We start from the raw sequence: 9,699 nt of genomic DNA on the forward strand, positions 1-9,699 counted from the left end.
ACGGGACCTGGGATTCCCATCCGGTCACCCATACTGGTGCTTGCCAGGCCTCAAGCTGGCTGGCGGCCGCGATCTGACGAGAGCAGGCACATTCAGCTTAGAATGCCCATTGACAGCTCCTCCTCCTTTCCTATGGGCTTTCTGCAGTGCGAACGCACCTCCGAAAAGGAAAGAAACCTACTCACGGCCTTAAAAGTCAACAGGACCTGGGATTCCCAGACGGTCACCCATACTGGTACTTGCCAGGCCTCAAGCTGGCTGGCGGCCGCGATCTGACGAGAGCAGGCACATTCAGCTTAGAATGCCCGTTGACAGCTCCTCCTCCTTTCCTATGGGCTTTCTGCAGTGCGAACGCACCTCCGAAAAGGAAAGAAACCTACTCACGGCCTTAAAAGTCAACGGGACCTGGGATTCCCAGCCGGTCACCCATACTGGTACTTGCCAGGCCTCAAGCTGGCTGGCGGCCGCGATCTGACGAGAGCAGGCACATTCAGCTTAGAATGCCCGTTGACAGCTCCTCCTCCTTTCCTATGGGCTTTCTGCAGTGCGAACGCACCTCCGAAAGGAAAGCAACCTACTCACGGCCTGAAAAGTCAACGGGACCTGGGATTCCCAGCCGGTCACCCATACTGGTACTTGCCAGGCCTCAAGCTGGCTGGCGGCCGCGATCTGACGAGAGCAGGCACATTCAGCTTAGAATGCCCGTTGACAGCTCCGCCTCCTTTCCTATGGGCTTTCTGCAGTGCGAACGCACCTCCGAAAATGAAAGGAACCTACTCACGGCCTTAAAAGTCAACGGGACCTGGGATTCCCAGCCGGTCACCCATACTGGTACTTGCCAGGCCTCAAGCTGGCTGGCGGCCGCGATCTGACGAGAGCAGGCACATTCAGCTTAGAATGCCCGTTGACAGCTCCTCCTCCTTTCCTATGGGCTTTCTGCAGTGCGAACGCACCTCCGAAAAGGAAAGAAACCTACTCACGGCCTTAAAAGTCAACGGGACCTGGGATTCCCAGCCGGTCACCCATACTGGTACTTGCCAGGCCTCAAGCTGGCTGGCGGCCGCGATCTGACGAGAGCAGGCACATTCAGCTTAGAATGCCCGTTGACAGCTCCTCCTCCTTTCCTATGGGCTTTCTGCAGTGCGAACGCACCTCCGAAAAGGGAAGAAACCTACTCACGGCCTTAAAAGTCAATGGGACCTGGGATTCCCAGCCGGTCACCCATACTGGTACTTGCCAGGCCTCAAGCTGGCTGGCGGCCGCGATCTGACGAGAGCAGGCACATTCAGCTTAGAATGCCCGTTGACAGCTCCTCCTCCTTTCCTATGGGCTTTCTGCAGTGCGAACGCACTTCCGAAAAGGAAAGAAACCTACTCACGGCCTTAAAAGTCAACGGGACCTGGGATTCCCAGCCGGTCACCCATACTGGTACTTGCCAGGCCTCAAGCTGGCTGGCGGCCGCGATCTGACGAGAGCAGGCACATTCAGCTTAGAATGCCCGTTGACAGCTCCTCCTCCTTTCCTATGGGCTTTCTGCAGTGTGAACGCACCTCCGAAAAGGAAAGACACCTACTCACGGCCTTAAAAGTCAACGGGACCTGGGATGCCCAGCCGGTCACCCATACTGGTACTTGCCAGGCCTCAAGCTGGCTGGCGGCCACGATCTGACGAGAGCAGGCACATTCAGCTTAGAATGCCCGTTGACAGCTCCTCCTCCTTTCCTATGGGCTTTCTGCAGTGCGAACGCACCTCCAAAAAGGAAAGAAACCTACTCACGGCCTTAAAAGTCAACGGGACCTGGGATTCCCAGCCGGTCACCCATACTGGTACTTGCCAGGCCTCAAGCTGGCTGGCGGCCGCGATCTGACGAGAGCAGGCACATTCAGCTTAGAATGCCCGTTGACAGCTCCGCCTCCTTTCCTATGGGCTTTCTGCAGTGCGAACGCACCTCCGAAAAGGAAAGAAACCTACTCACGGCCTTAAAAGTCAACGGGACCTGGGATTCCCAGCCGGTCACCCATACTGGTACTTGCCAGGCCTCAAGCTGGCTGGCGGCCGCGATCTGACGAGAGCAGGCACATTCAGCTTAGAATGCCCGTTGACAGCTCCTCCTCCTTTCCTATGGGCTTTCTGCAGTGCGAACGCACCTCCGAAAAGGAAAGAAACCTACTCACAGCCTTAAAAGTCAACGGGACCTGGGATTCCCCGACGGTCACCCATACTGGTACTTGCCAGGCCTCAAGCTGGCTGGCGGCCGCGATCTGACGAGAGCAGGCACATTCAGCTTAGAATGCCCGTTGACAGCTTCTCCTCCTTTCCTATGGGCTTTCTGCAGTGCGAACGCACCTCCGAAAAGGAAAGAAACCTACTCACGGCCTTAAAAGTCAACGGGACCTGGGATTCCCATCCGGTCACCCATACTGGTGCTTGCCAGGCCTCAAGCTGGCTGGCGGCCGCGATCTGACGAGAGCAGGCACATTCAGCTTAGAATGCCCGTTGACAGCTCCTCCTCCTCCTTTCCTATGGGCTTTCTGCAGTGCGAACGCACCTCCGAAAAGGAAAGAAACCTACTCACGGCCTTAAAAGTCAACAGGACCTGGGATTCCCAGACGGTCACCCATACTGGTACTTGCCAGGCCTCAAGCTGGCTGGCGGCCGCGATCTGACGAGAGCAGGCACATTCAGCTTAGAATGCCCGTTGACAGCTCCTCCTCCTTTCCTATGGGCTTTCTGCAGTGCGAACGCACCTCCGAAAAGGAAATAAACCTACTCACGGCCTTAAAAGTCAACAGGACCTGGGACTCCCAGCCGGTCACCCATACTGGTACTTGCCAGGCCTCAAGCTGGCTGGCGGCCGCGATCTGACGAGAGCAGGCACATTCAGCTTAGAATGCCCGTTGACAGCTCCTCCTCCTTTCCTATGGGCTTTCTGCAGTGCGAACGCACCTCCGAAAAGGAAAGAAACCTACTCACGGCCTTAAAAGTCAACAGGACCTGGGATTCCCAGCCGGTCACCCATACTGGTACTTGCCAGGCCTCAAGCTGGCTGGCGGCCGCAATCTGACGAGAGCAGGCACATTCAGCTTAGAATGCCAGTTGACAGCTCCTCCTCCTTTCCTATGGGCTTTCTGCAGTGCGAACGCACCTCCGAAAAGGAAAGGAACCTACTCACGGCCTTAAAAGTCAACGGGACCTGGGATTCCCAGCCGGTCACCCATACTGGTACTTGCCAGGCCTCAAGCTGGCTGGCGGCCGCGATCTGACGAGAGCAGGCACATTCAGCTTAGAATGCCCGTTGACAGCTCCTCCTCCTTTCCTATGGGCTTTCTGCAGTGCGAACGCACCTCCGAAAAGGAAAGAAACCTACTCACGGCCTTAAAAGTCAACGGGACCTGGGATTCCCAGCCGGTCACCCATACTGGTACTTGCCAGGCCTCAAGCTGGCTGGCGGCCGCGATCTGACGAGAGCAGGCACATTCAGCTTAGAATGCCCGTTGACAGCTCCTCCTCCTTTCCTATGGGCTTTCTGCAGTGCGAACGCACCTCCGAAAAGGAAAGAAACCTACTCACGGCCTTAAAAGTCACTGGGACCTGGGATTCCCAGCCGGTCACCCATACTGGTACTTGCCAGGCCTCAAGCTGGCTGGCGGCCGCGATCTGACGAGAGCAGGCACATTCAGCTTAGAATGCCCGTTGACAGCTCCTCCTCCTTTCCTATGGGCTTTCTGCAGTGCGAACGCACTTCCGAAAAGGAAAGAAACCTACTCACGGCCTTAAAAGTCAACGGGACCTGGGATTCCCAGCCGGTCACCCATACTGGTACTTGCCAGGCCTCAAGCTGGCTGGCGGCCGCGATCTGACGAGAGCAGGCACATTCAGCTTAGAATGCCCGTTGACAGCTCCTCCTCCTTTCCTATGGGCTTTCTGCAGTGTGAACGCACCTCCGAAAAGGAAAGACACCTACTCACGGCCTTAAAAGTCAACGGGACCTGGGATGCCCAGCCGGTCACCCATACTGGTACTTGCCAGGCCTCAAGCTGGCTGGCGGCCGCGATCTGACGAGAGCAGGCACATTCAGCTTAGAATGCCCGTTGACAGCTCCTCCTCCTTTCCTATGGGCTTTCTGCAGTGCGAACGCACCTCCAAAAAGGAAAGAAACCTACTCACGGCCTTAAAAGTCAACGGGACCTGGGATTCCCAGCCGGTCACCCATACTGGTACTTGCCAGGCCTCAAGCTGGCTGGCGGCCGCGATCTGACGAGAGCAGGCACATTCAGCTTAGAATGCCCGTTGACAGCTCCGCCTCCTTTCCTATGGGCTTTCTGCAGTGCGAACGCACCTCCGAAAAGGAAAGAAACCTACTCACGGCCTTAAAAGTCAACGGGACCTGGGATTCCCAGCCGGTCACCCATACTGGTACTTGCCAGGCCTCAAGCTGGCTGGCGGCCGCGATCTGACGAGAGCAGGCACATTCAGCTTAGAATGCCCGTTGACAGCTCCTCCTCCTTTCCTATGGGCTTTCTGCAGTGCGGACGCACCTCCGAAACGGAAAGGAACCTACTCACGGCCTTAAAAGTCAACGGGACCTGGGATTCCCAGCCGGTCACCCATACTGGTACTTGCCAGGCCTCAAGCTGCCTGGCGTCCGCGATCTGACGAGAGCAGGCACATTCAGCTTAGAATGCCCGTTGACAGCTCCTCCTCCTTTCCTATGGGCTTTCTGCAGTGCGAACGCACCTCCGAAAAGGAAAGAAACCTACTCACAGCCTTAAAAGTCAACGGGACCTGGGATTCCCAGACGGTCACCCATACTGGTACTTGCCAGGCCTCAAGCTGGCTGGCGGCCGCGATCTGACGAGAGCAGGCACATTCAGCTTAGAATGCCCGTTGACAGCTTCTCCTCCTTTCCTATGGGCTTTCTGCAGTGCGAACGCACCTCCGAAAAGGAAAGAAACCTACTCACGGCCTTAAAAGTCAACGGGACCTGGGATTCCCATCCGGTCACCCATACTGGTGCTTGCCAGGCCTCAAGCTGGCTGGCGGCCGCGATCTGACGAGAGCAGGCACATTCAGCTTAGAATGCCCATTGACAGCTCCTCCTCCTTTCCTATGGGCTTTCTGCAGTGCGAACGCACCTCCGAAAAGGAAAGAAACCTACTCACGGCCTTAAAAGTCAACAGGACCTGGGATTCCCAGACGGTCACCCATACTGGTACTTGCCAGGCCTCAAGCTGGCTGGCGGCCGCGATCTGACGAGAGCAGGCACATTCAGCTTAGAATGCCCGTTGACAGCTCCTCCTCCTTTCCTATGGGCTTTCTGCAGTGCGAACGCACCTCCGAAAAGGAAATAAACCTACTCACGGCCTTAAAAGTCAACAGGACCTGGGATTCCCAGCCGGTCACCCATACTGGTACTTGCCAGGCCTCAAGCTGGCTGGCGGCCGCGATCTGACGAGAGCAGGCACATTCAGCTTAGAATGCCCGTTGACAGCTCCGCCTCCTTTCCTATGGGCTTTCTGCAGTGCGAACGCACCTCCGAAAAGGAAAGGAACCTACTCACGGCCTTAAAAGTCAACGGGACCTGGGATTCCCAGCCGGTCACCCATACTGGTACTTGCCAGGCCTCAAGCTGGCTGGCGGCCGCGATCTGACGAGAGCAGGCACATTCAGCTTAGAATGCCCGTTGACAGCTCCTCCTCCTTTCCTATGGGCTTTCTGCAGTGCGAACGCACCTCCGAAAAGGAAAGAAACCTACTCACGGCCTTAAAAGTCAACGGGACCTGGGATTCCCAGCCGGTCACCCATACTGGTACTTGCCAGGCCTCAAGCTGGCTGGCGGCCGCGATCTGACGAGAGCAGGCACATTCAGCTTAGAATGCCCGTTGACAGCTCCTCCTCCTTTCCTATGGGCTTTCTGCAGTGCGAACGCACCTCCGAAAAGGAAAGAAACCTACTCACGGCCTTAAAAGTCAATGGGACCTGGGATTCCCAGCCGGTCACCCATACTGGTACTTGCCAGGCCTCAAGCTGGCTGGCGGCCGCGATCTGACGAGAGCAGGCACATTCAGCTTAGAATGCCCGTTGACAGCTCCTCCTCCTTTCCTATGGGCTTTCTGCAGTGCGAACGCACCTCCGAAAAGGAAAGAAACCTACTCACGGCCTTAAAAGTCAACGGGACCTGGGATTCCCAGCCGGTCACCCATACTGGTACTTGCCAGGCCTCAAGCTGGCTGGCGGCCACGATCTGACGAGAGCAGGCACATTCAGCTTAGAATGCCCGTTGACAGCTCCTCCTCCTTTCCTATGGGCTTTCTGCAGTGCGAACGCACCTCCGAAAAGGAAAGAAACCTACTCACGGCCTTAAAAGTCAACGGGACCTGGGATTCCCAGCCGGTCACCCATACTGGTACTTGCCAGGCCTCAAGCTGGCTGGCGGCCGCGATCTGACGAGAGCAGGCACATTCAGCTTAGAATGCCCGTTGACAGCTCCTCCTCCTTTCCTATGGGCTTTCTGCAGTGCGAACGCACCTCCGAAACGGAAAGAAACCTACTCACGGCCTTAAAAGTCAACGGGACCTGGGATTCCCAGCCGGTCACCCATACTGGTACTTGCCAGGCCTCAAGCTGGCTGGCGGCCGCGATCTGACGAGAGCAGGCACATTCAGCTTAGAATGCCCGTTGACAGCTCCTCCTCCTTTCCTATGGGCTTTCTGCAGTGCGAACGCACCTCCGAAAAGGAAAGCAACCTACTCACGGCCTTAAAAGTCAACGGGACCTGGGATTCCCAGCCGGTCACCCATACTGGTACTTGCCAGGCCTCAAGCTGGCTGGCGGCCGCGATCTGACGAGAGCAGGCACACTCAGCTTAAAATGCCCGTTGACAGCTCCTCCTCCTTTCCTATGGGCTTTCTGCAGTGCGAACGCACCTCCGAAAAGGAAAGAAACCTACTCACGGCCTTAAAAGTCAACGGGACCTGGGATTCCCAGCCGGTCACCCATACTGGTACTTGCCAGGCCTAAAGCTGGCTGGCGGCCGCGATCTGACGAGAGCAGGCACATTCAGCTTAGAATTCCCGTTGACAGCTTCTCCTCCTTTCCTATGGGCTTTCTGCAGTGCGAACGCACCTCCGAAAAGGAAAGAAACCTACTCACGGCCTTAAAAGTCAACGGGACCTGGGATTCCCAGCCGGTCACCCATACTGGTACTTGCCAGGCCTCAAGCTGGCTGGCGGCCGCGATCTGACGAGAGCAGGCACATTCAGCTTAGAATGCCCGTTGACAGCTCCTCCTCCTTTCCTATGGGCTTTCTGCAGTGCGAACGCACCTCCGAAAAGGAAAGAAACCTACTCACGGCCTTAAAAGTCAACGGGACCTGGGATTCCCAGCCGGTCACCCATACTGGTACTTGCCAGGCCTCAAGCTGGCTGGCGGCCGCGATCTGACGAGAGCAGGCACATTCAGCTTAGAATGCCCGTTGACAGCTTCTCCTCCTTTCCTATGGGCTTTCTGCAGTGCGAACGCACCTCCGAAAAGGAAAGAAACCTACTCACGGCCTTAAAAGTCAACGGGACCTGGGATTCCCATCCGGTCACCCATACTGGTACTTGCCAGGCCTCAAGCTGGCTGGCGGCCGCGATCTGACGAGAGCAGGCACATTCAGCTTAGAATGCCCGTTGACAGCTCCTCCTCCTTTCCTATGGGCTTTCTGCAGTGCGAACGCACCTCCGAAAAGGAAAGAAACCTACTCACGGCCTTAAAAGTCAACGGGACCTGGGATTCCCAGCCGGTCACCCATACTGGTACTTGCCAGGCCTCAAGCTGGCTGGCGGCCGCGATCTGACGAGAGCAGGCACATTCAGCTTAGAATGCCCGTTGACAGCTCCTCCTCCTTTCCTATGGGCTTTCTGCAGTGCGAACGCACTTCCGAAAAGGAAAGAAACCTACTCACGGCCTTAAAAGTCAACGGGACCTGGGATTCCCAGCCGGTCACCCATACTGGTACTTGCCAGGCCTCAAGCTGGCTGGCGGCCGCGATCTGACGAGAGCAGGCACATTCAGCTTAGAATGACCGTTGACAGCTCCTCCTCCTTTCCTATGGGCTTTCTGCAGTGTGAACGCACCTCCGAAAAGGAAAGACACCTACTCACGGCCTTAAAAGTCAATGGGACCTGGGATGCCCAGCCGGTCACCCATACTGGTACTTGCCAGGCCTCAAGCTGGCTGGCGGCCGCGATCTGACGAGAGCAGGCACATTCAGCTTAGAATGCCCGTTGACAGCTCCTCCTCCTTTCCTATGGGCTTTCTGCAGTGCGAACGCACCTCCGAAAAGGAAAGCAACCTACTCACGGCCTTAAAAGTCAACGGGACCTGGGATTCCCAGCCGGTCACCCATACTGGTACTTGCCAGGCCTCAAGCTGGCTGGCGGCCGCGATCTGACGAGAGCAGGCACATTCAGCTTAGAATGCCCGTTGACAGCTCCTCCTCCTTTCCTATGGGCTTTCTGCAGTGCGAACGCACCTCCGAAAAGGAAAGAAACCTACTCACGGCCTTAAAAGTCAACGGGACCTGGGATTCCCAGCCGGTCACCCATACTGGTACTTGCCAGGCCTCAAGCTGGCTGGCGGCCGCGATCTGACGAGAGCAGGCACATTCAGCTTAGAATGCCCGTTGACAGCTCCTCCTCCTTTCCTATGGGCTTTCTGCAGTGCGAACGCACCTCCGAAAAGGAAAGCAACCTACTCACGGCCTTAAAAGTCAACGGGACCTGGGATTCCCAGCCGGTCACCCATACTGGTACTTGCCAGGCCTCAAGCTGGCTGGCGGCTGCGATCTGACGAGAGCAGGCACATTCAGCTTAGAATGCCCGTTGACAGCTCCACCTCCTTTGCTATGGGCTTTCTGCAGTGCGAACGCACCTCCGAAACAGAAAGGAACCTACTCACGGCCTTAAAAGTCAACGGGACCTGGGATTCCCAGCCGGTCACCCATACTGGTACTTGCCAGGCCTCAAGCTGCCTGGCGGCCGCGATCTGACGAGAGCAGGCACATTCAGCTTAGAATGCCCGTTGACAGCTCCTCCTCCTTTCCTATGGGCTTTCTGCAGTGCGAACGCACCTCCGAAAAGGAAAGAAACCTACTCACGGCCTTAAAAGTCAACGGGACCTGGGATTCCCAGCCGGTCACCCATACTGGTACTTGCCAGGCCTCAAGCTGGCTGGCGGCCGCGATCTGACGAGAGCAGGCACATTCAGCTTAGAATGCCCGTTGACAGCTTCTCCTCCTTTCCTATGGGCTTTCTGCAGTGCGAACGCACCTCCGAAAAGGAAAGAAACCTACTCACGGCCTTAAAAGTCAACGGGACCTGGGATTCCCATCCGGTCACCCATACTGGTACTTGCCAGGCCTCAAGCTGGCTGGCGGCCGCGATCTGACGAGAGCAGGCACATTCAGCTTAGAATGCCCGTTGACAGCTCCGCCTCCTTTCCTATGGGCTTTCTGCAGTGCGAACGCACCTCCGAAAAGGAAAGAAACCTACTCACGGCCTTAAAAGTCAACAGGACCTGGGATTCCCAGACGGTCACCCATACTGGTACTTGCCAGGCCTCAAGCTGGCTGGCGGCCGCAATCTGACGAGAGCAGGCACATTCAGCTTAGAATGCCCGTTGACAGCTCCTCCTCCTTTCCTATGGGCTTTCTGC

The 9,699-nt window shown here is 56.6% G+C and overlaps 43 pseudogenes; all 43 read right to left on the reverse strand.

The window, feature by feature from the left end:
* Nucleotides 1-194: 194 nt before the first annotated feature.
* Nucleotides 195-313, reverse strand: LOC136596790 (5S ribosomal RNA; annotated as a pseudogene).
* An 80-nt stretch (nt 314-393) lies between these two features.
* Nucleotides 394-512, reverse strand: LOC136597743 (5S ribosomal RNA; annotated as a pseudogene).
* Nucleotides 513-591: 79 nt separating this feature from the next.
* LOC136597744 (5S ribosomal RNA) lies at nt 592-710 on the reverse strand (annotated as a pseudogene).
* Nucleotides 711-790: 80 nt separating this feature from the next.
* On the reverse strand, nt 791-909 carry LOC136597745 (5S ribosomal RNA; annotated as a pseudogene).
* Nucleotides 910-989: 80 nt separating this feature from the next.
* On the reverse strand, nt 990-1,108 carry LOC136597746 (5S ribosomal RNA; annotated as a pseudogene).
* An 80-nt stretch (nt 1,109-1,188) lies between these two features.
* Nucleotides 1,189-1,307, reverse strand: LOC136597070 (5S ribosomal RNA; annotated as a pseudogene).
* An 80-nt stretch (nt 1,308-1,387) lies between these two features.
* On the reverse strand, nt 1,388-1,506 carry LOC136597748 (5S ribosomal RNA; annotated as a pseudogene).
* A 279-nt stretch (nt 1,507-1,785) lies between these two features.
* On the reverse strand, nt 1,786-1,904 carry LOC136597749 (5S ribosomal RNA; annotated as a pseudogene).
* Nucleotides 1,905-1,984: 80 nt separating this feature from the next.
* Nucleotides 1,985-2,103, reverse strand: LOC136597750 (5S ribosomal RNA; annotated as a pseudogene).
* An 80-nt stretch (nt 2,104-2,183) lies between these two features.
* Nucleotides 2,184-2,302, reverse strand: LOC136596626 (5S ribosomal RNA; annotated as a pseudogene).
* An 80-nt stretch (nt 2,303-2,382) lies between these two features.
* LOC136597512 (5S ribosomal RNA) lies at nt 2,383-2,501 on the reverse strand (annotated as a pseudogene).
* An 83-nt stretch (nt 2,502-2,584) lies between these two features.
* On the reverse strand, nt 2,585-2,703 carry LOC136596802 (5S ribosomal RNA; annotated as a pseudogene).
* Nucleotides 2,704-2,783: 80 nt separating this feature from the next.
* LOC136596751 (5S ribosomal RNA) lies at nt 2,784-2,902 on the reverse strand (annotated as a pseudogene).
* A 279-nt stretch (nt 2,903-3,181) lies between these two features.
* Nucleotides 3,182-3,300, reverse strand: LOC136597752 (5S ribosomal RNA; annotated as a pseudogene).
* An 80-nt stretch (nt 3,301-3,380) lies between these two features.
* On the reverse strand, nt 3,381-3,499 carry LOC136597753 (5S ribosomal RNA; annotated as a pseudogene).
* A 279-nt stretch (nt 3,500-3,778) lies between these two features.
* LOC136597754 (5S ribosomal RNA) lies at nt 3,779-3,897 on the reverse strand (annotated as a pseudogene).
* Nucleotides 3,898-3,977: 80 nt separating this feature from the next.
* On the reverse strand, nt 3,978-4,096 carry LOC136597257 (5S ribosomal RNA; annotated as a pseudogene).
* An 80-nt stretch (nt 4,097-4,176) lies between these two features.
* Nucleotides 4,177-4,295, reverse strand: LOC136597755 (5S ribosomal RNA; annotated as a pseudogene).
* Nucleotides 4,296-4,375: 80 nt separating this feature from the next.
* Nucleotides 4,376-4,494, reverse strand: LOC136597756 (5S ribosomal RNA; annotated as a pseudogene).
* An 80-nt stretch (nt 4,495-4,574) lies between these two features.
* Nucleotides 4,575-4,693, reverse strand: LOC136596808 (5S ribosomal RNA; annotated as a pseudogene).
* An 80-nt stretch (nt 4,694-4,773) lies between these two features.
* On the reverse strand, nt 4,774-4,892 carry LOC136596213 (5S ribosomal RNA; annotated as a pseudogene).
* A 279-nt stretch (nt 4,893-5,171) lies between these two features.
* Nucleotides 5,172-5,290, reverse strand: LOC136596815 (5S ribosomal RNA; annotated as a pseudogene).
* An 80-nt stretch (nt 5,291-5,370) lies between these two features.
* LOC136596550 (5S ribosomal RNA) lies at nt 5,371-5,489 on the reverse strand (annotated as a pseudogene).
* An 80-nt stretch (nt 5,490-5,569) lies between these two features.
* On the reverse strand, nt 5,570-5,688 carry LOC136597757 (5S ribosomal RNA; annotated as a pseudogene).
* An 80-nt stretch (nt 5,689-5,768) lies between these two features.
* Nucleotides 5,769-5,887, reverse strand: LOC136597759 (5S ribosomal RNA; annotated as a pseudogene).
* Nucleotides 5,888-5,967: 80 nt separating this feature from the next.
* LOC136597071 (5S ribosomal RNA) lies at nt 5,968-6,086 on the reverse strand (annotated as a pseudogene).
* Nucleotides 6,087-6,166: 80 nt separating this feature from the next.
* Nucleotides 6,167-6,285, reverse strand: LOC136596944 (5S ribosomal RNA; annotated as a pseudogene).
* An 80-nt stretch (nt 6,286-6,365) lies between these two features.
* On the reverse strand, nt 6,366-6,484 carry LOC136597760 (5S ribosomal RNA; annotated as a pseudogene).
* An 80-nt stretch (nt 6,485-6,564) lies between these two features.
* LOC136597761 (5S ribosomal RNA) lies at nt 6,565-6,683 on the reverse strand (annotated as a pseudogene).
* Nucleotides 6,684-6,763: 80 nt separating this feature from the next.
* Nucleotides 6,764-6,882, reverse strand: LOC136597384 (5S ribosomal RNA; annotated as a pseudogene).
* An 80-nt stretch (nt 6,883-6,962) lies between these two features.
* On the reverse strand, nt 6,963-7,081 carry LOC136596504 (5S ribosomal RNA; annotated as a pseudogene).
* Nucleotides 7,082-7,161: 80 nt separating this feature from the next.
* On the reverse strand, nt 7,162-7,280 carry LOC136597762 (5S ribosomal RNA; annotated as a pseudogene).
* An 80-nt stretch (nt 7,281-7,360) lies between these two features.
* Nucleotides 7,361-7,479, reverse strand: LOC136597764 (5S ribosomal RNA; annotated as a pseudogene).
* Nucleotides 7,480-7,559: 80 nt separating this feature from the next.
* Nucleotides 7,560-7,678, reverse strand: LOC136596543 (5S ribosomal RNA; annotated as a pseudogene).
* Nucleotides 7,679-7,758: 80 nt separating this feature from the next.
* On the reverse strand, nt 7,759-7,877 carry LOC136597765 (5S ribosomal RNA; annotated as a pseudogene).
* An 80-nt stretch (nt 7,878-7,957) lies between these two features.
* LOC136596843 (5S ribosomal RNA) lies at nt 7,958-8,076 on the reverse strand (annotated as a pseudogene).
* Nucleotides 8,077-8,355: 279 nt separating this feature from the next.
* On the reverse strand, nt 8,356-8,474 carry LOC136597766 (5S ribosomal RNA; annotated as a pseudogene).
* Nucleotides 8,475-8,554: 80 nt separating this feature from the next.
* On the reverse strand, nt 8,555-8,673 carry LOC136597767 (5S ribosomal RNA; annotated as a pseudogene).
* Nucleotides 8,674-8,753: 80 nt separating this feature from the next.
* LOC136597653 (5S ribosomal RNA) lies at nt 8,754-8,872 on the reverse strand (annotated as a pseudogene).
* An 80-nt stretch (nt 8,873-8,952) lies between these two features.
* LOC136596256 (5S ribosomal RNA) lies at nt 8,953-9,071 on the reverse strand (annotated as a pseudogene).
* An 80-nt stretch (nt 9,072-9,151) lies between these two features.
* On the reverse strand, nt 9,152-9,270 carry LOC136597768 (5S ribosomal RNA; annotated as a pseudogene).
* An 80-nt stretch (nt 9,271-9,350) lies between these two features.
* On the reverse strand, nt 9,351-9,469 carry LOC136596546 (5S ribosomal RNA; annotated as a pseudogene).
* Nucleotides 9,470-9,549: 80 nt separating this feature from the next.
* LOC136596804 (5S ribosomal RNA) lies at nt 9,550-9,668 on the reverse strand (annotated as a pseudogene).
* Between the last annotated feature and the right edge of the window lie 31 nt (nt 9,669-9,699).

This window comes from Eleutherodactylus coqui, unplaced genomic scaffold (assembly GCF_035609145.1).
Source record: "Eleutherodactylus coqui strain aEleCoq1 unplaced genomic scaffold, aEleCoq1.hap1 HAP1_SCAFFOLD_117, whole genome shotgun sequence".
NCBI lineage: Eukaryota > Metazoa > Chordata > Amphibia > Anura > Eleutherodactylidae > Eleutherodactylus > Eleutherodactylus coqui.